The sequence below is a fragment of the Canis lupus genome, chromosome 5, assembly GCF_003254725.2.
Source record: "Canis lupus dingo isolate Sandy chromosome 5, ASM325472v2, whole genome shotgun sequence".
NCBI classification, from domain to species: Eukaryota; Metazoa; Chordata; class Mammalia; order Carnivora; family Canidae; genus Canis; species Canis lupus.
The window spans coordinates 76570573-76594379 of NC_064247.1; the positions used below are offsets into that span (position 1 = coordinate 76570573).

Here is a 23807-nt window from a genome sequence, read left to right on the forward strand (position 1 = left end):
TTGCCAGTTCTGACCCCTCCCCCCTCAAGTGCAGGCCTCATCTACCACAGCTGGGAACGGGAACTGCCAGCTAGGCAGGGGAAACCCAGCTGGGCTGAAGCCAGGAACTGTGTATTTCAGGAAGGAGAGGAGACAGACCAAGAACAGTGCCACACTAGGCTGTCAGTATCTATGGGGCCAGCTGAGAGAAGGCAGCGGTTGGGAGTATAAAACTCAAGGAGTCTATCTCTTCCCTCTTATCAGACTGACCCTTGGCAGCCTCACTGCCTATCGACAGCAAACAGTCATTAACAACCCCTCCCACACTTCCATCTAGCACAATCCTTCTGTGACCAGCGCAGTCCTGCAAGAAAGCCTGTGCCTTCCTTCACTACAGTGGGTCTTGGGGCCTAGTTCTCGGCCAGACCCCTCCATCCTGGCCCCCCTTCTCGGGCAATTATCCAATATGCGTTATGCTTGATCCAAACTAGTCTCCTCAACGTCCTGAGTCATGTCCTGCCCTTTCATCTCAGGCCTTTAGTGCCCTTTTCCTCACTACCCTCCTTCTCTCCTCTACTATGAAGTCCTCTCCTATCCCCTTCCAAATGTCTTCTCAACTCCTGGCAGATTTGCCCTAGATCCATGCCACTGATGTGTCCCCTCCTGTGATCCATCACCCTGTGATCTCACCTCCCACCCTGGCTTTGGGGTAAAAAATCCTGGCTAGAGCAGAGCCCGGGGCATAAGCGGGTGAGGGGGAACTGGGAGAAGAAAGAAACAGGAACCCTGTAAACAGCCACCCCGAGGCCTGAGGCCTAACCGGTGGCCAATGAAGTAAGGGAGGAATGTGATGAAAGATCAAGATGGTTTTTCTGCCTAAACTCAGGAAAGAATCAGAGCAAAGATTAGAATATAAGGAGGAGGACAATGGGAGGCCTGGGGACAGATTTCCCAGCCACAAGAGCCCAAATTCTCCAGAGACACCAGAGCAGGCTGGCTGCTGTTTAATGCATTCAAGCAGGTTAGAAGAAAGGTCAAACTGATTCCCATTAAGTGTCCAGACCACATAGTGGCATCCTAGGCCCCCAGCACTGCCGCCTCATTCGGGACATGGTGTTCTTCTGTTGGGTCTACCAGATGGCTTGAGAGCAAGTCCCTGAGCAGGCCTTCAAACTCTGTACTCCTGAATGAAGACTCCAAGGCCTAGCGAGAGGCAGGGACTTGCCCTGGGTCACATAGCATCAAGCCACTGTGGTAGCAAAGGCAGCAAGGGTCCTGTATGCACACAGATAGAATGGGCTCTGGGCTGTGAAAATCATGGACGAGGCCCCCTCACCAAATAAGCTGCTTCCCCTCTAGAAAAGCCAAATACCCTTGAACTGAGGCTCTGAGGTCCTCAGCCTTGGCCTCATAGGTATCATAGCCTGCTGGCTGTTCCCTGTTTTGCACAGCATAAAGAGCAGGGTAGGCCTACAGATCCCAGATGGGTAAGAATTACTAGGATAGGTGGCTTGGGTGGAAGAAGACATCCTTCAAAATACCTCACCCATATGAAGGGAGGTGAGGTAGCTTCTTGTTATACACAAGAAATGTCAATTGAGAGATTAAAACTCAGGATGCCTGGGTGGCTCAGTGGTTAAGCATCTACCTTTGGCTCAGCGCGTGATCCTGGAGTCCCAGAATCAAGTTCCACATCCGGCTCCCTGCATGGAGCCTTCTTCTCCCTCCGCCTGTGTCTCTGCCTCTCTCTGTGTCTCTCATGAATAAATAAATAAAATCTTTAGGGATCCCTGGGTGGCGCAGTGGTTTGGCGCCTGCCTTTGGCCCAGGGCGCGATCCTGGAGACCCGGGATCGAGTCCCACATCGGGCTCCCGGTGCATGGAGCCTGCTTCTCCCTCTGTCTGTGTCTCTGCCTCTCTCTCTCTCTCTCTGTGACTATCATAAATAAATAAAAATTAAAAAAAAATAAATAAAAAATAAAATCTTTAAAAAAGAGAGAGAGAGAGAGAGAGATTAAAACTCCCATTGATCCTACAAGTTTACCCACTGCTGCTTTAGGGTCAGTTACTCTTCGCACTGAAGAAACTCTTTCATCAAAGAGCTGCCACTTTGGCCTTTGGCTGAACCTTCTTGATGTAAATTGTTTACTTCTCATTTCACAGCATCTTCCTGTCCAAGGAACATGTGGACTCCACTCCACCGAAAGAGCCTGGAAGAGGGTTCCCATCCCTCTCCTCACCTTTGTTCTCTCCTGTGGTACCTAAGGTCTCCTCCTAAGCAATGCCATAGACCCCAGGAAGTCAGAGGCTGAAAAGGCAGCTGTGGGTCCAGGCAAACACCAAGCCCTCTGGGATGGGACAGAAGAAGGTCAACCCCTGGAAAATCCCTCACAGCCTGGCAACCTCAGACTTGCATGGCTCCGTAGAAAACTCAAGAAAGAGAGGAACCAGTAGGAGTTCAGGGGCTCTCTCCCTTCCCTTGCCTTGCCCATACAGCTTCATTCCCTTTAGCTGCTATTTTACCTGCACAGCCAAAGGACTCAGCACAGGCTCACAGACTTTCATTTCCTCCTGATTCAGTTCTAGATCACCATCAGCATCAAAGGATTGGTGTTTTGTCTTTAACTGAACTTGGGTGGGAATATGTGTTGGAGGGAACTCCACTCACTGGTCAGGAGGGATTCAAAGTTCTACTAATGTCCTTTTCAATCCAAAGAAAGCCTACAAAGAAGGAAGAAGGGTGTGGGAGTGGAGCTGTGGGGGTAATAGGGGTAAGAAGGGGGGCATCTCCAACCCCTTGCCCCCCTATCTGTGCCTCTTCCTACAATCCACCTCTCATCTTCCCCTCTTCACTACCCCTCCAAATCCCTTTAGCCATACAAATAACTTGTTGATTTTTCTTCACCAGAGCAGCTCCCCCTAGACCAATTAGCTATTTGCATTTGTTGCTGATTTTCTTCCTCAGAAGGCTGCTGATCTGCTCAAGCTGGAAGGATGTTGCCTGCTGGCGGTGCTAGGACTTTGTGGCTATAGGATTCCAGAAAGGGCAGAGCAGGATTAGGACTGCTCTCCAGGGTCCCTAGGTCATGTCACAACAGTTCAGGGTCCCCTGCTCTCTCTCAAGCCCTGCAATGCTGCTCTTTTGGGAGCAGGAAGGGCCTTGCCCCTTAACCACACAGAAGTGGAACTACTTTCAGTGTCCCTCTGGTATGTTGCTTACTCTGATCCGATAGAGGAAGAGAAGAGGAGAAAAGACACCCTAATGGGCGAACATGATAACCCAGGAAGAGATTAAAAACAGGACAACAGGACAGAGAACAAAGCAAAGCCCCTCAGGGCAGCAGACTCACTGGCTCTGGCTCCCTTCCCACCTCAGCAGCCAGTAAATGGCTTACCCTCCCTGGGCTTCCTCACTTGTAGAGTCTTGTCCCCCTGAAGGAAGAAGCTGGATTGAGTATGTTTTTATTTTTATTTTTATTTTTTTGAGTATGTTTTTAATGTCCAATATCAAAACTATTTGTTTTGTTTTACTATGCACACACAAAAAATTTAGCATTGATATCAAAATTAAAATGACATTTTTCTCTAAATTTCCCTTGTCCTCCCTTGGTTCACCTTATTACATATGGTACTATGCACTTCACTTATAGATGGTAAAAGATCACATATATTTGAATGCCAATAGCTGGAACTGAAGGAAGGAGTCCTCTTTACTCCAGGAAGATGACCTTCTCTCTGAGAACCTGTGGGGATAAAGTACCCTCTGGCACAGCACCTTCTGCCCTGCCCCAGAGAAGACCCTGATCCCTGCCTTCCATTCCTGTAAGAAAAAATTTCCCCAGTTCTCAGCTAGCAAATTGGGGTGGCCCAAAGCCCAGCCTATGCCCTGGAGTCTTACAGAAGATCTGTAATGGCAACATGAAGTCTCCACTGACAATATGCTGTAATTACAATAATGATTTATAAATCAGCACCAAGAAGTACTCTAGAATGACTGGTTAGGGACCCATGCAGGCATCCCTGGTGAGCACAGCATAACTAGAAGAAAAGCCTGCTTTCCCCAGATAGCAAGTTGAGACCTTCTCCTTCCAAAATGTCACTTGGAGATATCTGCCCTAATAGTTAGCAAGGACTTATTGTTAACAAGCATTCTGAGCAGAAAGGGAAGACAATCTAAAAACTAGTCCCCAGAGAGGTGGGCCAGGCCCTTTGGTTTGATAAGGGCTCAGGTTTGGAGAACATGTGGTAGGGAAGCTGAGGCATGGGAACTGAGAGTAGGGAAGGGGAAGGAAAGAGAAGCCCACCTCAGGCTCATGGGTAGAGAGAGAAGACATGCAGGCCTGCTCAACCTGGGCCACAAAGCCCCAGATGCTTTCCGGATGTGCAGGGCTCCTGTGGCTTTGGGACACACCTCCTCAGGAGTAAGGCCCCAAACCTCAGGCAGAGTGGAGTCAGAAGAAATGACCTCATCAGGGTTCCGGATGTGCTGTCAGCATCCTGTGTACAGCCCCTCCGAGGCAAGGGCGCATCACCTTCTCTTGCAAACACTTCCTCCTCCTGACTCCACCATGTCAGCTCAAGAAACCAACCTCATCACCCAGGCACTGAAATGTTACACCCCAGCCAATCAAGTGTCTGTTCCACAAGATGATAGCTACTTTTGCAATCTCTCTAGAATCAGTCTCTTCTTTTCCATTTCTACTGCCAAATTCCGTTTCACTACATCTCATCTGGACCGTAACTACCTAGTTTTCCATTTCTTCCCTCCCTTCTTTTCTTATCCCCTTATGACAGCCATATCCTGCTGCCAGTCTGTTCCTTGCCTGCTCAGTAACTTGTTAGAAGTGCTCCATTTGCCACCTGCCAATTCAAGTCTTCTTCTAGTGGCTTTCTGGACTGATCTCTTGTAGCGACCATTTCTTCTTCTTCTGGGGACTTTAACTTTTAGAGAAAGTCCGGGAGGGACTGCCTACCATGCCACCAGGCCTCCCTGCTAGGCTGAGCCAACAGGACATTTCCTCCCTGGGATGCCCATCCCAAGCTGTGGGGATAAAATTACTGAGCATGGCTAGAGGAGATTTATCCTGGCGACAGTGGTACCTTGAAGTCAGCTGGCCTTTGGTTCCTGCTGTACCTACTCTGAGACCCTACAGGGGATTGGGTATTGCGTCATTCTCTGATTCTGGGAGTCCCCAGAATCTTCTAAGGAAGTCCTTTCCTGCCAAAGTCAGCAAAGCTGTTGCTTGTAAACAAAGAGGATTTTCTGGGATCCCTGGGTGGCTCAGTGGTTTGGCGCCTGCCTTTGGCCAGGGTGCGATCTTGGGTCCCGGGATCGAGTCCCGCGTCAGGCTCCCGGCATGGAGCCTGCTTCTCCCTCTGCCTGTGTCTCTGCCTCTCTCTCTCTCTGAGTGTGTGTCTATCACGAATAAATAAATAAATAATTCTTAAAAAAAAAAAAAAAGAGGATTTTCTGGGATGCCTGGGTGGCTCAGTGGTTGAGCATCTGCCTTCAGCTCAGGGAGTGATCCTGGGGTCCTGCATCAGGCTTCTCACAGGGGAGCCCGCTTCTCCCTCTGCCTGTGTCTCTGCCTCTCTCTGTGTGTCTCTCATGAATAAATAAATAAAATCTTAAAAAAAAAAAAAAAGATTTTCTTAGTACTTTTTGACATACATTTCCTATGTTCCAGCCAAAAGGGAAAAGTCCCAATAAGTGCCATGATGGCCTTTTTCAGCACCCATTGGCCTGTACACCTCTCCAGCCTATAGGCACTGCTGAAGCTCTTCCTGCCAAAGACCTTTTTTGAACCCTTTATGGGGATGGCTTCTGCTTCCTTTAAACCAATAAGCCACTAGCTGCCCCTGCCTCCTTCCACTGTAGACACTGGGGTCTTAGCCTCCTCCTAGAGGACAGTGACTGGTCATTCTCCTCTCCACAACACCAGCAACCCAGCATAGTTTCAGGTTCAGTAAAATTCACCAGACTCTGGGGACAGACAACCCAAAGGACAATTATAGAATTACTGGGCTAAACAGAGAGCAAGTGATGAAGAATGTGGGGTGTTCCATGAGAAGGACTGGAGTTGGAATTGCAGATCCTCCATTTACTAGCTGTCTGAGTTTGGGCAAGTCTCATAAGTACTGTAAATCTCAGTTCTTCATCTATGAGGTAGTGACAACAATGCCAAACTTGCAATGTTCCTGTGAGGATTTGATGAACTGACATGTGAGGGTATCTAGCATGGTGCCTGGCTAATAGTAAGCACACAGATAACACCAGCCATTATTCCAGCATCTGGTTTAGCAGATGCTCTATTGGAGGGCTGGAATCAGGAGTCCTAGGGCTTGCTGTGTAACCCCACCTGTATCTGTATCTGCCTTTATAAGCCTTCTGAAAAACAACAGGTAAAAAATGCTTCACAAAGTAAAAGCACAATGGAAGTGATTCCTCCCATTTTTCTAAATTTCAGAAACTCCCAGGCGTCCTGTCCAGTGCGCAGCCATGGCAGGCCTTCACCTTGCAAATACTCCAACCTGCTCAGTCTGAGAGACAGAGTCAGGGCAAATGATGGTGTGGTTCAGTGTCTGCTTCCCCATATTCACACAGCCTTCCCTTTTCCAAAGTCTTAGTTCCTAAATGTTCTGCTTTTGTGGGGCCTTCCTTCAAATAACCATGGGGTAGTGTCTACTACAGGGGACTGCGAGCTCACGCACCACAATCACCCCTACCATTAACCTAGTCAACACTGGGCAGCATGAGAATGAAAGGCAAAGGCCAATACAGAGCAGCTGCCACAAGCCTAGGTTGGGAAGCAAGGTAGAAGGAAGTCCCTGTTTAAGACTTACATCTGCCTGAATTAATCTCCCAAGCAACTGTTAGAGCACAGACACTAGTTCTCAAAGTGTTCTCTCTGTGGAGCTGGGCAGAAATGCAAATTTGAGGCCCCACCCAGACTGACTGAATCAGAAAACTCTGGGAGTGGGGCCCAGCAATCTGTGCCTTAAACAGCTCTTGAGGGGACTCTGATGCCTGCTCAAGTATGAGGAACCTTGCCCTAAACCTTTAATGGCATGACCCGCTGCTTTAACTCAAGCATTTGCCAAACACTATGTGCCAAGGACCAAGCTGGGTGATGGTATTCCAGAAGTAAGGACACATCTGAAGAACTTCCACAGTCCAAAGGGGGCCCAAATCAAGTACACAAATACACAAGGCAGGATGTGGCATAAAAGAAGTCAAAAGAATCACTTTCCACTCCTCTCCCCAGACCCCTACTCCTCAGATCTGCTCTTGTCATAACTAGGGAAAAAAAACACCAGCTGTGGAAATCCACCCCCAGTGCTGCTATTTCGGACTTCTCAACCGCAGGTAGCTTTCTCAAGGAGATCCTCGCCCTGAGGCATGTCTCAGGTCCAAGAGCTTGACATGTGGGGAAATGCTCCCAAGATGGCCACACACAGTGCTTCTGAGGGACTTCGAAATCAGCCCTATCATAGGTTTGGGCTCACAAAGTTCCTAGAGGGCCATGAACATGCCACAGCACATCACAACAATGCATTCCTGGGCAGGGTCACTCCCAGAGGCCCCTGGCAAGCTTGCACACGAGTGTGCAGATGGAGACATAAACACACAGACAGTTGGCCCCCTGGCTTCCCTTCCTCTAATCTCAAGTTACAAGGTTAAAGGCGTGCTATTCACAGCTAAGGGGGAGGGATCAAAAAAGGGGGTGCTGAAGCAGTGAGCCATCTGGTTCAGATCAAGATTGCGCATTCAGGACCCCAGCAAACTCTCAGAGCCTCCTCGAGCCTTCCTGGTGGCTCAGAGATTTCCCTCCCTCCCTCCCCCAAATTCCCACAGGGAAACTGAGGACTGGGCTGGAAAGGGGCGAGCCAAAGGCAAATTAGCCAAAGGAAGACTAGAAAACAAAAAACTGAATTAGGCAACTCTGTGTCACCATTCAGAGCTCTGGTTCTCTTCCCTTCAGATCCTGAACACCACGACTCAACTCGAGATCACCGCCTACAGACACTGTACCTTCCTCCACAAAGTGCTCAGGGCACCTAGCAGGCATCCTTCCTTGAATTGGCAACCCCCTCCAAAGTTAGCAGCAGAATCCAGATAAGTTTTAGGGGTGTGGTCTCCCAGACTCCTTTTATGTCACCATCTCCACTAAGGCAGGAAGTTCTCTCCATCTCAGAAGGACTTCAGGGCCCACCAGGCATAGTAAGAGGAAAGAATGACCAACTGGCGTCTAGACAATTGTCCCAAAGACAAGATGACAGTGTGAGTTACTGGCTAGGAATGACTATTTCCCAGGGGTCTCAGAGTGCCCTGAAGCCCCTCAGCAGCTTTGGCTACAAGAGGCTGCCACTCCCCTCCTGCCACCAGCACTTCTCTTCCCCCATTCTCCCAATACCTTAGAGTCTTATTTGGTGTTGTACGCAGCTGTAAAGCAAGAGACAAGATGGGAGATGGATGCAGTTGACAAGAAATAGAAATTGAAAGGCTATCTTGAGCAAAAAAGCAATGGGTGGGGGACTCTCTACAGGCAGAGAGGGTCAGAGGTGGGCTATGGGAAGGAGGAGCGGGTTAGCAGAAGTGGTGGAAAGCCAAAGGAGAACCTAAAGTGAGCTCAGCCCAGAGATGTAGCCGGGGGCTTGGGAAGTTTGGTCCAGTTACAGTGGAATGGCTGGAGGAAAGAAAAATGACTTCCATTCCAAAGCACGGTCTCAGGCCAGCCCCCAAAGGACTGGGGCATGGCCTTGACCAAGTTCCTGGTTTACTGTCATGCCTCAGTTTCTCCAAAGTGGAAAGGAGGTCAAGCTGTTAGATTTATCAGAGAGAACTGGGCCATTGGGGGTGGCCAGGGGGCAGTGCCAAGTAGGGGAAAGAGGAGAGAGGTGCTGATGGTGCAGACAGCCTGTGGCCAAGAGGAGCGAGGCAGGGGTCTCCAGGGGCTCAGAGGCCAGGAGCGCGCGGGGCTTGGGGGGACGAACCAGCCAGGGGGCAGGAAGTCGGGACTGGGGCAGGGGACGCTTCCCAGAGCTGGGGCTGGGGGCTGCCATCAAGGAGTGGAACGGCTTGAGGTGCAGAAGCAGAAGGCGGGGATGGGGACTGAGGCCAAGACAGGCGGACCCCGCTTCCCTGGGGGCACCCAGAGCTCCGACCCCGGGGAAGTTGCCGGGGTGGACCGGGCCGGTCTGGGCCGCTGGGCCGAGCCAGCTGCCCGCGCGCAAGGGGTTCGGGCAGCCAGCGGCCCGGGGCGCCCCGCATCCCGCCCGCCCTCATCCCGCCCGCGCACCTCAGTCAGCGCCGGGCGCCGCGCGGGCCATGCTTGCCGCTCCTGCCGCCGCCTCCGCCCGTGCAGAAAGCTCCGCCGCTGGCGACGTCCGGACCCGTTAGCTCCGCGGCTCCCCCGTCCGCCCGCAGCAGGCCAGTCCCGCCCTTGCCGGCTCTGCCCTCCCGGAGCGAGCCGCCGCCGCCGCCTCAGCCCGGCCCCTCCCCCCACCCCAGCCCGGCTCGAAGGGAAGGGTGGGGGAAGGGGGCGGCTGCCCCCTCCCCATTCACATCCTCTCCGTCTCTCCCCTCCCTCCTCCACCCGCACGCGCGCGGGCCTGCTGGGATATGGAGTGCAGGCGGCCCTGGGCCGCTAGGGGTGTCTCACATCTAGGACTACAGCTCCCGGAAGACAGCGCGCGCGCCCTAGGGATTGTGGGCTTTGTAGTTCGGCCGGGGCCGGGGGGGCGTCTACCGTGCAGGAGGTGGGGTCGGCAGAGGGGGGATGGGAAATCTCGGTTCCCCGAAGGCTGGGTTCCCGGCGTCTGAAACTGAGGACGTGGGGTCTGCGGTGCCCCCGGTTCGGGTTGAATACCTGGAGTCCCCAGGGAGGTGCGGATGAGCCCTGGATGCCTCTGAGACGTGGCTGTGGCCAGCTGCGGCCGAGCCCGGCTGAAGGGGAAGCCTCCGGGCCCCCGAACGGCGCCCCGGGTACAGTTCCCACTCGCGCTCCCGGAGAGCCACGACCTGAGACCCGCTTGGCTTTGTGCCGGGCTCCGCAAGCCGGAGGAGCCGCGGTGGGGCCTCTGCGCTCGGGCGGGAGGAGAAGGAGCTCCCGGAGCGGCGTGGGCGTGGGCGTGGGCGTGGGGTCTTCCCCACCCGGGGAAAGGAGCCGAGGGACTGTGGGTTTCCCGGAGCACCTCATTCCAGTCGCACTCTCGCTCTCTCTCTCTCTCTCTCTCTCTCTCTTTTTTTTCTTTTTGGTCAGATGCTCTTAGCTCCCCTACTGTTTAGGGTAAGACGCACACGTTTTAAATATTGTTTCCATGTCTTCTGTTATCAAGTCCTTTCTCCAACTTCCAAGCCGAACTCAAACCCTTGATGAAGCCCCGGGTCGACCGCACTTTCACCCTCCAAGCTTCGACTCTGGCAGAGCGGGAGCCTGTACTGTAGGTCAGTGGTTCTCAAACTTTGGCGTGTATCAGAGTCTCCTGGAGAGCTTGCTCAAGTATCGCTGGCCCCCACTCGCAGTTTCTGTTTCATTGACTCTAGGGTGTCCCTGGGAATTTGCATTTCTGACACTATGCCAGGTGAGATTGATGGCCTGGGGAACCACTTTGAGAACTGCTACTGCTGTTGCTCTTTGTTTGCTGGACTTCTGGCTTTGTCCTTCACGGTTAGGCCTGCTGCGGAATATTAGCCTCTGAAGAGCCAGGCCATGAAAGGCAGGGTCCTAGCGTAGTTTAGCACAGAAGTGCTCTTTGTAATTGTGATCAATAAACAAATCAGTTCGGGGATCCCTGGGTGGCGCAGCGGTTTGGCGCCTGCCTTTGGCCCAGGGCGTGATCCTGGAGACCCTGGATCGAATCCCACGTCGGGCTCCCGGTGCATGGAGCCTGCTTCTCCCTCTGCCTGTGTCTCTGCCTCTCTCTCCCTCTCTCTGTGTGACTATCATAAATAAATAAAAATTTATAAAAAAATAAAAAATAAAAAAAAAATAAACAAATCAGTTCATCCTGTAAAGAAAAATACGACGTGGACCATCTGACGGAAAGGTGTTTCAGACTTTAGCCCTTGATGTTTTTTTTTTAAGATTTATTTATTTATTTATGATAGACATAGAGAGAGAGAGAGAGAGGCAGAGACACAGGAGGAGGGAGAAGCTGGCTCCATGCACCAGGAGCCCGACGCTGGACTCGATCCTGGGACTCCAGGATCGTGCCCTGGGCCAAAGGCAGGCGCTAAACCGCTGAGCCACCCAGGGATCCCCCCTTGATGTTTTTTGTTGTTGTTTGTTTGTTTGTTTGTTTGTTTGTTTGTTTTAAAGCTGGGAAGGTTTTCTGTCGCCAAGGGCGGCAGCTGAGGTACACCTCGCGCTGACTCCACCCTCCACGCTCTCCCCTCCCTCGTAGATGTAAGCCAAGGGGTGTGATCTCAACTGGGAGTATTGTGGGTTTAGTAGAATCCATTACCTCTGGGCCGCTAGGACCTAAAACAGGCTGGGGAGGCGCCTGGGTGGCTCAGTCCGTTAAGCATCTGACTTCAGCTCGGGTTGGGATCTCAGGGTCCTGGGATCAAGCCCCACACTGGGCCCCCTGCTCAGTGGGAGTCTGCTTGTCCCTCTCCTCCCAATCCTGTTTTCTCTCTCATCCAAATAAATAAATAAGATCTTTTAAAAATAAATAATAAAAACAGGCTAGGGTAGTGAGAGGTGGGGAGGTGGCTTCCTGACCTCTTAGGTGAGCTTCTCCTTCCCACCTGCTGTCCTGATGTTCTGGGGAACTATAAACCCCTGAAGACAAAGTTTGGTGACCATCACACCACAGACACAATCCTAGAATCTCCCAGTTGTCAGGTGATAAAGATTCACTGCTTGACCAAACCCAAGCCAGGTTCCTCTGAGTTCTGTTCTCCAATAGGCCTCAACCTTGGCCTATAAAAACTACACTCCTCACCACAAATGATTTCATCCATCCTCCTTCCCGCACATTAAAGACTTAAACACCATAATATAGTTTCTAACAACTCAAAGCCATTTACCTAGGATGACCCTAGCTCTACTAAAGTGCAGGCCAGATAAAGCTCAGGCCTGCTGGGAAAGAATTTACTGTTTGCTTTAGCCAACACCTAAAGATAAGAGACTACTCCAACTTAAGCATTTACTACAAAGGTTTTGCAACTGTGACTCCTTCTGTCCCTTTGAGATGTATATGTATCTCCTACAGCTCTGGTCTGCTTTTCCTAAGGACCTGAAACCCATTCCTTTGAAATGTAATCGTCAGGAAGAATAGGGCCTCTGTCTCCCAGTATCCATGGGAAGATAGAATCCTAACTTCCATAATTGCCAGCTAACAGACACAGCTGGCCTAAGCATTTACACTGACTAATCCTTTGTCATTTTTCACTTCCCTGACTCTATGGAGTCCCTGGTTCAATCTCCTCATTCCTCCAATCTCCCTCATTCTCTCTTTAAAATGCCCAGGCACCAGAGCACCTGGGTGCCTCAGTGGTTGAGCGTCTGGCTTTGGCTCAGGGCATGATGCCAGAGTCCCGGAATCGAGTCCCGCATTGGGCTTCCCTCATGGAGCCTGCTTCTCCCTCTGCCTGTATCTGTGCCTCTCTCTGTCTGTCTCTCATGAATAAATAAATAAAATCTAAAAAATAAAAATAAAATGCGCAGTCACCTGTACAAATAGAAAATGAGTTCAGTTCACATCGGACCCTCTTCCTTATTGCAGTAGTATATTCCTGGTTCAAATCTGTCCTTACCACCTTAGTGTCAGGCTTTGTTTATTTTTGACAAAGGGGGTAGGTACACTGAGTTCCCAGGGCCCAGGTTATCTAGACTTCCACCCATCTACTGAGAGCCAAAAAGCAAGTTATTCCTAGGTCCCTGGGCAAGTCGAAAAGTGGCCACCAGAGGCTTTGGACCTTGACTAAAATGAATGCCTCTCTGGAATGCCTCTCTGGAATGCCTCTCTGTTTCTTTAAAGATTTGTGTCTCTATCGCAGGCCAGTGGAGCCTAAGTAATCCTCATGCAACCTCATGCTCTGCCTATACAACCAGCTGCCAGGCCCTTCCTAAAGCAGATTGGTCTCAGTGCCTGAGTCATGTGCAATGACAACATTCCCTCACCTGCAGAAGGTATATGAAATTTTTTTGAGTTTATATCTATCTCCCAAATCTCTTTTGGCAGATGATTCAAGGAGAACTAAGATACCTTTTCTTTCTTTTTTTTTTAAACATTTTATTTATTTATTCATGAGAGACACACAGAGAGAGAGAGAGGTGCAGAGACACAGGCAGAGGGAGAAGCAGGCTCCATGCAGGAGCCTGATGTGGGACTCGATCCCGGGACTCCAGGATCACGCCCTGGGCCGAAGGCAGGCGCCAAACCGCCAAGCCACCCAGGGATCCCCTAAGATGCCTTTTCATGGGCAGGACAGAGGGACCCTCTCTCTACCTCAACTCCAACAGAAACCCTCACCATCACCCTTACCACCTCCCAATTAGATGTCAAATTGGTTTCACCCATTTTCCTCTTGTGGTTCTGCTTTCCCATCCCCTCCCCCAGTCCAAATTCTGTCTGTCTGAAAACTTTGAGTTTTCCTTCTTCGAGAAGGTTCTCCCCAACTGCCTCAGTGGAGCATTTGGATTTGAATCATTCATTGAAAAGCCTAGTTTTGCCAGTGAACTGTCCAGTGCAAGAGAGACAGTGGAACAGGAATTTGGGAGTTGGAACATGGCAGATGACAGCACAGGGCTTTGGAGGCAGACAGCTACTAAGTAGCAAGGCACAAAGAGGAGCTGGCTCCCTCCCTCCCTGAGTTTGGGGAACAGAAGCTTAAAGTCAGACCAATCTGGCAATTCCCACCCCTTTTATGCTGTGTGTGACCCAGAGCAAGTTACACAATTCCTTCAACTATAAAATGAGAATAATAATTAATAATAATAATAATAATAATAATAATAATAATAAAAGAAGACTTCATTGTTTAGAATTGTTGTAAAGATTGGAAAAAATACGATCTTAGGTAGGAAGTCTATCCAAAATAAATCAAGTTAATACATAAGTTTAATGTGATTCCAGTACAAGTACCAGCAGGTTTTTTGTTTGTTTGTTTTGTTCATTTTTTGGGAGATGGGATCACGAAGTAGATAAATTGATTTTTTTTTAAATTTTCATTTATTTATGATAGTCACAGAGAGAGAGAGAGAGGCAGAGACACAGGCAGAGGGAGAAGCAGGCTCCATGCACCGGGAGCCCGATGTGGGATTAGATCCCGGGTCTCCAGGATCGCGCCCTGGGCCAAAGGCAGGCGCCAAACCACTGCGCCACCCAGGGATCCCTAGATAAATTGATTTTTAAAACTTATTCGGAGGGGCACCAGGGTGGCTCAGTGGTTGAGCATCTGTCTTTGGCTCAGATCATGATCCTGGGGTCCTGGGATCAAGTCCCACATTGGGCTCCCCGCAGGGAGCCTGCTTCTCCCTCTGCCTATATCTCTGCCCCTCTCTCTGTGTCTTTCATGAATAAACAAATACAATCTTTAAAAAATTATTTGGAGGGGGATCCCTGGGTGGCTCAGCCTGTGTCTTTCCCTCTCTCTCCCTCTCTCTCTCTTCTCTGTGTCTATCATAAATAAATAAATAAATAAATAAATAAATAAATAAATAAATAATCTTTTAAAAATTATTTGGAAAAATAACAAGCAAGATAAAATTTTTTAAAAATTAGCAATAGGGACATCTGGGTGGCTCAGTGGTTGAGCGCCTGTCTTTGGCTCAGGGCGTGATCCCGGATTCCTGGATTGAGTCGCACATCAGGCTCTTTGCATGCAGCCTGCTTCTCCCTCTGCCTGTGTCTCTGCCTCTCTCTCGGTGTGTCTCTCATGAATAAATAAATAAAATCTTAAAAAAGAAACTAACAGTAGTAAAGAGTGTTGGCCCTCTCAGATATTAAGCATATTATAAAGCCTACTCTTAAAATAGTATGATAGGTCAGTGACACAGACCTACTGGTCTAGAAATTACTCAAATACCATAGAAAAAAAAAAAAGCTTGGGATCCCTGGGTGGCGCAGCGGTTTGGCGCCTGCCTTTGGCCCAGGGCGCGATCCTGGAGACCCGGGATCGAATCCCACATCGGGCTCCCGGTGCATGGAGCCTGCTTCTCCCTCTGCTTGTGTCTCTGCCTCTCTCTCTCTCTCTGTGACTATCATGAATAAATAAATAAAATCTTTAAAAAAAAAAAATATTATATTAAAAAAAAAAAGAAAAAAAAAGCTTAAATACTTAAGGAAAACTGGCATATAGGAGAGAGATATCCTCAAATAAGTGGGAGAAAAGGTGAATTACTATATAGGGGTGCAGGGACAATTGGGGAACCTTTTGCTAAAATATTATGTCAACACTGAATGGATCAAGGTAAAAATCACCAATAGCTTTCAGTGTCATGAAAAACAAAAACGAGAAAAAAAAAAAAAAAAAAAAAAAGAAAAAAAAAGAAAAACAAAAACGAGGAGCTTCATTTGAAGAAGTATGGAAGTATAATACTCTTAAAGCAGTGCTGAAGAGAGAAATTATCTCAAAGCTGACAACACCAATGTACAGATATGCTGGTATTAGAGGAACAAGTTACTTGAAACCATGGAAGATGTAATCAACAAAATGCAGTGAAAAACCATGCAGGACAAATGACTCAGCTTGTTCTCTGAATACCTTGAAAATTAAAAAGAGGGAGGGAGAGGGAGAGGGAGAGGGAGAGAGAGAGAGAGAAAAGAGAATCTATAAATTTTAAAAGCCCTATTAACCAATTACAATGTATGGACTTTATTCAAACAAACTGAAAAAAAAAAGTTGTTTTAGAATAGGGAAAATTTGAACACTGACCATTGGATATTAAGCAATTGTTATTAATTTTAGGTGTACTAATGACGCTGTGGTTAGTTTTTGTTTGTTTAAGAGACCTCATTTAATAATATACACGGAAATCATATTTATGGGATAATAAGATGTCTGGGGTTTGCTTCAAAAAATCCAGGGCTGGGTGGAGGTATAGACACAAGGTTGACGGAATTGATCATTGTTGGAGCAAGGGGATGATGGTTATTTGGGGTTCATTATAACATTTTTTTTTCTACTTTTGTATGTGTTTGAAGTTTTCCGTAATAAAATGGTTTAAACATCTTTTAGTAAGATCTCTACCCCATACTTAGCTAAAACCAACCACCAACAACAAAAACCGAGTTAATAGAAAATGAGAGGGAGTGTACCTGGGTGATTCAGGTTGCCTATGGCTCAGGTCATGATCCAAAGGTCCTAGTCTCTGCAGAGCCTGTTTCTCCCTCTTCCCTCTGCCTGCCACTCCCCCTGCTCGTGCTGTCTCTCTCTCTGTCAAATATATAAATAAAATCTTAAAAAAAAAAAAAAAAAGGAAAGGAAAAAAAGGGCAGCCCCTTTTAAACAACAACAAAAAAAAGATGGCCTGGCGCCTTGGTGGGGGGGGGGGGCATCCTGGAGACCTGCGATTGAGTCCCACATTGGGCTCCCTGCATGGGGCCTGCTTCCCTCTCTGCCTGTGTCTCTTCCTCTCTCTCTGTGTGTGTGTCTCTCATGAATAAATAAATAAAATCTTTAAAAAAAAAAAAAAGGAAAGGAAAAAAGGGCAGCCCCTTTTATTTTTTTAATTTTTTTTTTTTTTATGATAGTCACAGAGAGAGAGAGGCAGAGACACAGGCAGAGGGAGAAGCAGGCTCCATGCACTGGGAGCCCGACGTGGGATTCAATCCCGGGTCTCCAGGATCACGCCCTGGGCCAAAGGCAGGCGCCAAACCGCTGCGCCACCCAGGCATCCCCGGGCAGCTCCTTTTAAACAACAACAACAAAAAAGGTGGCCTGGCGCCTTGGTGGGGGGTGGGGTGGTGGTGGTGGTGATCCTGGAGGCCCGGGATTGAGTCCCGCATTGGGCTCCCTGCATGGGGCCTGCTTCTCTCTCTGCCTGTGTCTCTTCCTCTCTCTCTCTCTCTCTCTCTCTCTGTGTCTCTCATGAATAAATAAATAAAATCTTTTACAAATAATAAAAAAGAAAAAAAGGGGGGGGGATGCCTGGGTGGCTCAGTGGTTGAGCATCAGCTTTCAGCTCAGGGCCTGATCCCAGGGTCCTGGATCAACTCCCGCATTGGGCTTCCTGCTGGAAGCATGCCTCTCCCTCTGCCTATGTCTCTGACTCTCGATCTCTCATGAAAAAATAAATAAAATTTTTTAAAAAGGGAGACATTTTTGCAATTTATATTAAAAAGTGAAGAACTAATATAAAGTGCTTTTGTAAATCAGTAAAAATACCAAGAAACCCATAGGAAATGTAAAAATTATATAAACAGTTCACCAAAAAAAACCCCACAATGACTCTGATATGAAAAGATGCAGATCTTCAGTTTTTAAAAAAATTGTGGTAAAATATATGTAACATGAACTTTACCACCTTAACCATTTTTAAGTATACAGTTCAGTGGTTTTGTTTTTTTTTTTACAGTTCAGTGGTATTAAGTAACATTCACATTGTGCAACCATCACTGCCATCTATCCACAGAGCTCTTTTCATCTTGCAAAACTGAAAAGTTCTGTACCCATTAAACAATGACTCCTCACATTTCCCCCTCCCCCCGGCTCCTGACAACCACCATTTTACTTTCCATCTCTATAAATTTGACTATGAAGTCATATCAGCATGAGGACAGTGTTTGTCTTTTTGTGTCTGGCTCTTTTCACTTAGCATAATGTCCTCAATGTTCATCCACATTGTAGCATGTGTCAGGACTTCCTTCCTTTTTTAGGCAGAATAATATTCTATTGTCTGTATATTCCCCATTTTATCCATTTATTTGTCAATTGACACTTGGGTCACTTCCTTCTGTTGGCTATTGTAATAAAGCCACTGTGAACATGAGTATACAACTCTCTTTAAGTCTTTGCTTTCAATTATTTTATATATATGCCCAGAAGTGGAACTGCTGTATCATATGACAATTATGTTTTTAATTTTTTTAGGAACCATCATAATATTTTCCATAATGGCTGTACCATTTTATATTCCCACAACAGTGACAAGGTTTTCCATTTTCCACATCCTCATCAACCATTATCTTCTGAGCTTCACTCTTCATAGAATAAATGCAAATTAAAACCACACTGAAATATCATTTTTCACCTATCAGATTGGCAAAGACCAAAAAGCTTGATAACTATCTTGGCAAGAGTGTGCGGCACAGGATTCATAGCTGCTGCCAGTGTGACTGGAAATTGGTACAACCTCTAAGAAGAGTAACTTGGTAATATCTTCAGATTACACATACACACCATTTGACACAGTAATATTTTTAAAAAAGATTTTATTTATTTATTCATGAAACAGAGAGAGAGAGAGAGAGAGAGGCAGATTCACAGGCAGAAGGAGAAGCAGCCCCATGCAGGGAGCCCGACGTGGGACTCCATCCCAGGTCTCCAGAATCACCCCTGAGCCAAAGGCAGACTCAACCACTGAGCCACTCTGGCAGACCCTGACACAGCAATTTGTAAGAAAGTATCTTATTTACACATTTTCTTAGTTACTTACAGAGATGGCTATTTGTTACATTGAAAGAGCAAAGATTGAAAGTGATCTATATAAAAAAAAAAAAAAGAAAGTGATCTATACTTGTGGTGCTTGGGTGGCTCAGTCTGTGAAGCATCTGACTCTTGGTTTTGGCTCAGGTCATAATCTTAGGGTCCTAAGATAGAGCTTATTGGGCTCTACTCAGTGGGGAGTCTGGGATTCTCTCTCCCCCTCTCCCGCTGTGACCTCTCCCCCTGCTCACACTCTCCCTCAAATAAATACATAAATAAATATGTTAATGATCCAAATTAAAGATTAAATAAATATATTGAAGACATTCCAACTGATGGTGTCTTTTGTTTATCATTATCTCAATGGATAACAAACTATTAGAGAGCAGGGGACTGGCTTTTGTAGGTCTAAACAGACCTTCAAGAAATATTGATTAAATTAATGAAATTATTTCTTGGTCTCTGGCAGAACTGAATTGGCAGGCAGCTCGAGGAGGTTAAGTGACTCGTCCAAGGTCATTCATATATAATATGCACTACCTAGTCCTTATGTATAAAACACAGTGGGAGGCACTCTGAATTTGAAAAATTGGACCCTCCCTTCTAGGAGCTTGAGATCTAGTAAAGCACTCTGGCCGACACCATAAAAAATATCAAGGTTTTTGGGGGCACCTGGGTAGCTCAGTGGTTGAGTGTCTGCCTTTGGCTCAGGTCATGATCCCAGAGTCCAGGGACTGAGTCCTGCATCAGGCTCCTTGCCTGCTTCTCCATCTGCCTGTGTCTCTGCCTCTCTCTCTCTCTGTGTAACTATCATAAATAAATGAATACATAATTTTTAAAGAAAAAGGAGAAGAAAATTACTAAAATAGAAGTCATCCTTCCATTAATACCCCATCCATGGTGCCCTAGGGATTTCAAGGGAACCATTCGCCATCAATATTCCATACACTGGAACAGGCTTCTCAAAGGTGTTCAGGTCCTGTGAGATGCTCCCCTATAGGAGGAGGATTCCCCAACCTGCATATGAAATGCTTTATGCATTAGATAAGGTTCAAGGTTCCCCATCCATATACGATTTTTTTCCTCTACCTTTGTTCAGTGAGAAGGCCTGGCAGCAGTGACGCCTCATTAGCAACAAGTGCGCAGAGCTTGTTGTTATTGTTTTTTAATTTATTTTTATTATTTTTAAAGATTTTATTTATTGATTTATAAGAGACACAGAGAGAGGCAGAGACACAGGCAGAGGGAGAAGCAGGCTCCATGCAGGGAGCCCGATGTGGGACTCGATCCCAGGTCTCCAGGATCACGCCCTGAGCCAAAGGCAGCCACTTAACCGCTGAGTCACCTGGGCGTCCCTGTTATTGTTTTTTTAAATTGAGGTGAGAATCACATAACATAGAATTAACTATTTTGGTATCTTAATTTTAATTTAATTTTCTTGGAGGGGGCACCCAGAAATTAACCATTTTATAGCACACAATTCAGTGTATTTAGTACATTCATAATGCTTTATAACCAATACTCTATCTAGTTTCAAAACATTTTCATTATCCCAAAAGAAAATCCTGTACCCATTAAGCAACTATGCCTCATGCTCCCTCCTCCTAGCCCCTGGCAACCATTATTTTCTGTCTCTATGGATTCACTATCCTATATAATAAACAATGAACCCTTTCTGGAGAGCTTTTAAGTGTACTTCATCATTAAGTGGACCCTCTTCCCCAAAGCCTGACCACTGCCATTCATAAATATCTTGTGCAGTATTATTTCTGCACAAGATATTTATTTCATATAAATTTCATATAAATAGAATCCTACAAAATGGGGCCATTCATGTCTGGCTTCTTTCACTTAGCATAATATTTTCAAGGCTCATTCACGTTATAACGTGTCCATATTTCATTCTTCTTATGACTGAATACTACTTCATTGCATAGATATGCTACATTAAAAAAAAGAAAAGATTTATTTATTTGAAAGAGAGAGTGAGGGGATCCCTGGGTGGCTCAGCGGTTTAGCGCCTGCCTTTGGCCCAGGGCGCAATCCTGGAGTCCTGGGATCGAGTCCCACGTCAGGCTCGCTGCATGGAGCCTGCTTCTCCCTCCTCCTGTGCCTCTGCCTCTCTCTCTCTCTCTCTCTGTCTATCATAAATAAATAAATAAATAAATAAATAAATAAATAAATAAATCTTAAAAAAAAAAAAGAAATAGAGAGTGAGAGTGCAAGCTGGAGGCAGGAGGAACAGAGGGTAGAGGGAGAAGCAGACTCCCCACTAAGCAGGATGCCCAACACAAGCCTCCATCTAGGTACCCAGGATCATGACCTCAGCTGAAGGCAGACGCTTAACCAACTGAGCCACCCAGGCACCCTGAAATACTATCTTTTGTTTATCCGATATATTGGTTTCTTAAAATTGTGAGAAGAAAATAAGCCTGTCCACTTTTTTTGTGTGTCGACTTTTTTTTAATGGATCTACACCCCCTCTGCTGCAATGCTGGCTAATATCTTACAGAAGCATTCTTTGGAAAGGACTGCACAAGATATTTATGAATGGCAGTGGTCAGGCTTTGGGGAAGAGGGTCCACTTAATGATGAAGTACACTTAAAAGCTCTCCAGAAGGGTTCATTGTTTATTATATCAAGTCTGTGTTTTAATTTTTACTTATTTTTTCCTTTAAAAAAAACTTTAAAAAATTAAAACACATGGGATATCTGGGTGGCACAGTTGGTTAAATGTCGGACTCTTGATTTTGGCTCAGGTTATGATCTCAGGGTTGTGAGATTGAGACTCTCTGCCTGGCTCAGTGGGGAGTCTGCTTGAGATTCTCCCCCTTTGCCTCTGCCACTTCCCCTGCTCATGTACACACAGGCGTGCTCTCTCAAACAAATAAATAAACCTTTAAAAAACACTTTTATTTGTTTGTTTGTTTGAGAGAGAGTGGATCACCAAAGAGGAGGGGCAGAGGGAGAGGGAGAAGCAAACTCCCCACTGAACAGGGAGCCCAATGTGGGGCTTGATTTCAGGATCTAGAAATCATGACCTGAGCCCAAGGCAAACCATAAACTGACTAAGCCACCCAGGAGCCCCTAAAAAAATAATTTTTAAAAACCATACCAATGGCTTTATTTTTTCCCTTGGAAGACCCAGTAGAAGAGTTTAATAAACTCTATTTTCTTCAACTAGTTCCCATCTCTTTGTTACTCTTCCTGTAGTAAATGTTGTGGGTTACACCCCTTTACAGCAATTGTGCACCCATTCTCTACTTTTCTTAGTTATTGTGTTGGCAGCTAATGACTCAGAGTTTCACCCTTCTCCAGAGAATTGTCCTCAGTCCACCTAAGCTGCTTCATCCAGATGCACCTGGGAGATTATGCTCCTGTTGTCCCAGCCTCCCAGGCACCCACAGCCTGTGAATGACTGAAGTGGGGTATGAAGTCCAGCTCCCTTGCTTCTGAGAGGAATAAATCTTGTGTTGCATTTTTATGCTTTAGAGCTCACTGTAGGATCAGATTGAGGCTAGACATCTTTGCTTGGCTTCTTCCCCTGCCCTATCCTGCTTCCCTCACTGCTAATAAATCACTTGCAAAAGAATTGCTGTCTCGGACTCTGTATCTAGGGAACCTAACCTCAGCTATCCCTGTGGGTAGTCCTGGTTCCCAGAGGTATTTCTGCTACCAGCATCTGGGATACATCTCATCTAGGGCCCTGCAGATTGCACCTCCTCAAAGAAGCCCTCCTGGACCTAGGCCCTCACACTCTGGCAGCATTTAATGAGGCAATTGGATGCCTCCTCTGGCTAGACACTGTGCTAACCCTTTTGTGTGCATTAGCACATAATCCTCCCAACAAACTGATTAGGCAAATACTATTATCTTCTCATACGAAGAAACTGAGGCTCAGAGAGGTTGAGTGTCTTGCTCACACAGTAAAGTAATAGAAACTAGGTAGCAAAAAAAAAGAAAAAGAAACTAGGTAGCATTTGTCTGATTTTCTGATTTCACACCCTTGTGTTTACCCACTATACTCTTAGATTATAGCTTCAGAACTTTTTATTTTTTATTTATTTTTTAAAATTTTATTTATTTATTAATGAGAGAGAGAGAAAGAGAAAGAGAGAGAGAGAGAGAGGCAGAGACAGGCTCCATGCAGGGAGCCCAACGTGGAACTCCATCCCAGGTCTCCAGGATCAGGCCCTGGGCTGAAGGTGGCGCTAAACTGCTGAGCCACCTGGGCCACCCCTGGAACTTTTATTTTTATGAGTCTGTCTACCCCAGACAGTGGGAGCTACATGTTGTTCTGTCTATTGCTGACAGATTGCACCGAGGGCTTCATCTTATTAAACATATTCCTTGAGTATCTTTGGTACTCAGACCAGGGAATTCTAGAGTGACTTTGGAGCTCCCCCCTCAGCATGCCTGCCCTGGGAAGTGGGGTGACTCCTTTGTCTCTCTCTGAGCTCCTTGGTGCACACCGTTGTCCTTGAGCCCCTGCCAAAGCCGTCGTTGTAGGCATCCCTGCCTTCCACTCCACTGCAGAGCGGGGATCTGCATTGCTGAGAACAGCAGCAGTGGGAGACAGCTTATCACTTCCCTGGAGGCTTCCTAGGTTCACAGAAAAAGGACAGGCACTGAAGTGGGGCCAAGTGAAGAGGGGGGAACAACGTCAGGGGGAGAAGACCAAGGGAAGGAGAGAGATTTAGGGGAGGAGGCAGGGTAGTGGGGACTGAGTAGGGAATCGTTGGTTATGCATTCATTTGACAAATCGTTTTAACCACCTACAATGTTCTAGGCACTGTTTTGGGGACTGAGGATACAATCATGGGCAAACCAAAGACCCTGCTTTAATGAAGCAAAGCGAGAAGAAGAATAAAAATAATCCTATTAATGGTTAATATCTTTTGAGCATTTACTACCAGTCAAGAATGGAGCTTATCCTCACAACCATCTCAGGCATTTGATACTATTATTAACCTGTGTTACAGATGGTGACAAGGAGACAGAGTAGCCAAGTGACTGGCTAAGGTTACGTAGAGTTGGAGCAGGGTCCCTCGTCTCCTTTGAGATTGATGCCAAGGCCTCAGGCTCCCTACCCAGACGAGACGGTAGATTTGGAAGGCATACTGTTGCAAGAAAAATCCAAACAATAGCGATGAAACTCAAGTTCTCCTGGCCCATCCCTAGCAATCTCCCTCCTGTTACGGAAACTGTGTCCATACACATTATTTTTGAC

At 47.0% G+C, this 23807-nt stretch overlaps 1 protein-coding gene and 1 long non-coding RNA gene across 4 annotated transcripts in view; one reads left to right on the forward strand and one right to left on the reverse strand.

Moving 5' to 3' along the window:
• Nucleotides 1-10023, reverse strand: part of ST3GAL2 (ST3 beta-galactoside alpha-2,3-sialyltransferase 2) — a 50666-nt gene extending 40643 nt beyond the window's left edge. For 2 of the 3 annotated variants that reach the window (XM_035716097.2, XM_035716095.2), the window contains exon 1: nt 9279-9506. The gene's annotated coding sequence lies outside the window, so the exon portion shown is untranslated. Of the gene's footprint in view, nt 1-9278; nt 9507-9848 lie in introns of those variants that run through there. The other variant, XM_035716096.2, reaches the window with a different exon arrangement.
• Nucleotides 10024-10313: 290 nt separating this feature from the next.
• LOC112646629 (uncharacterized) lies at nt 10314-22169 on the forward strand. Its single transcript, XR_003127756.1, has 2 exons — nt 10314-10426; nt 21896-22169. It is a non-coding gene; the product is annotated as an uncharacterized LOC112646629 (long non-coding RNA).
• Nucleotides 22170-23807: the final 1638 nt, after the last annotated feature.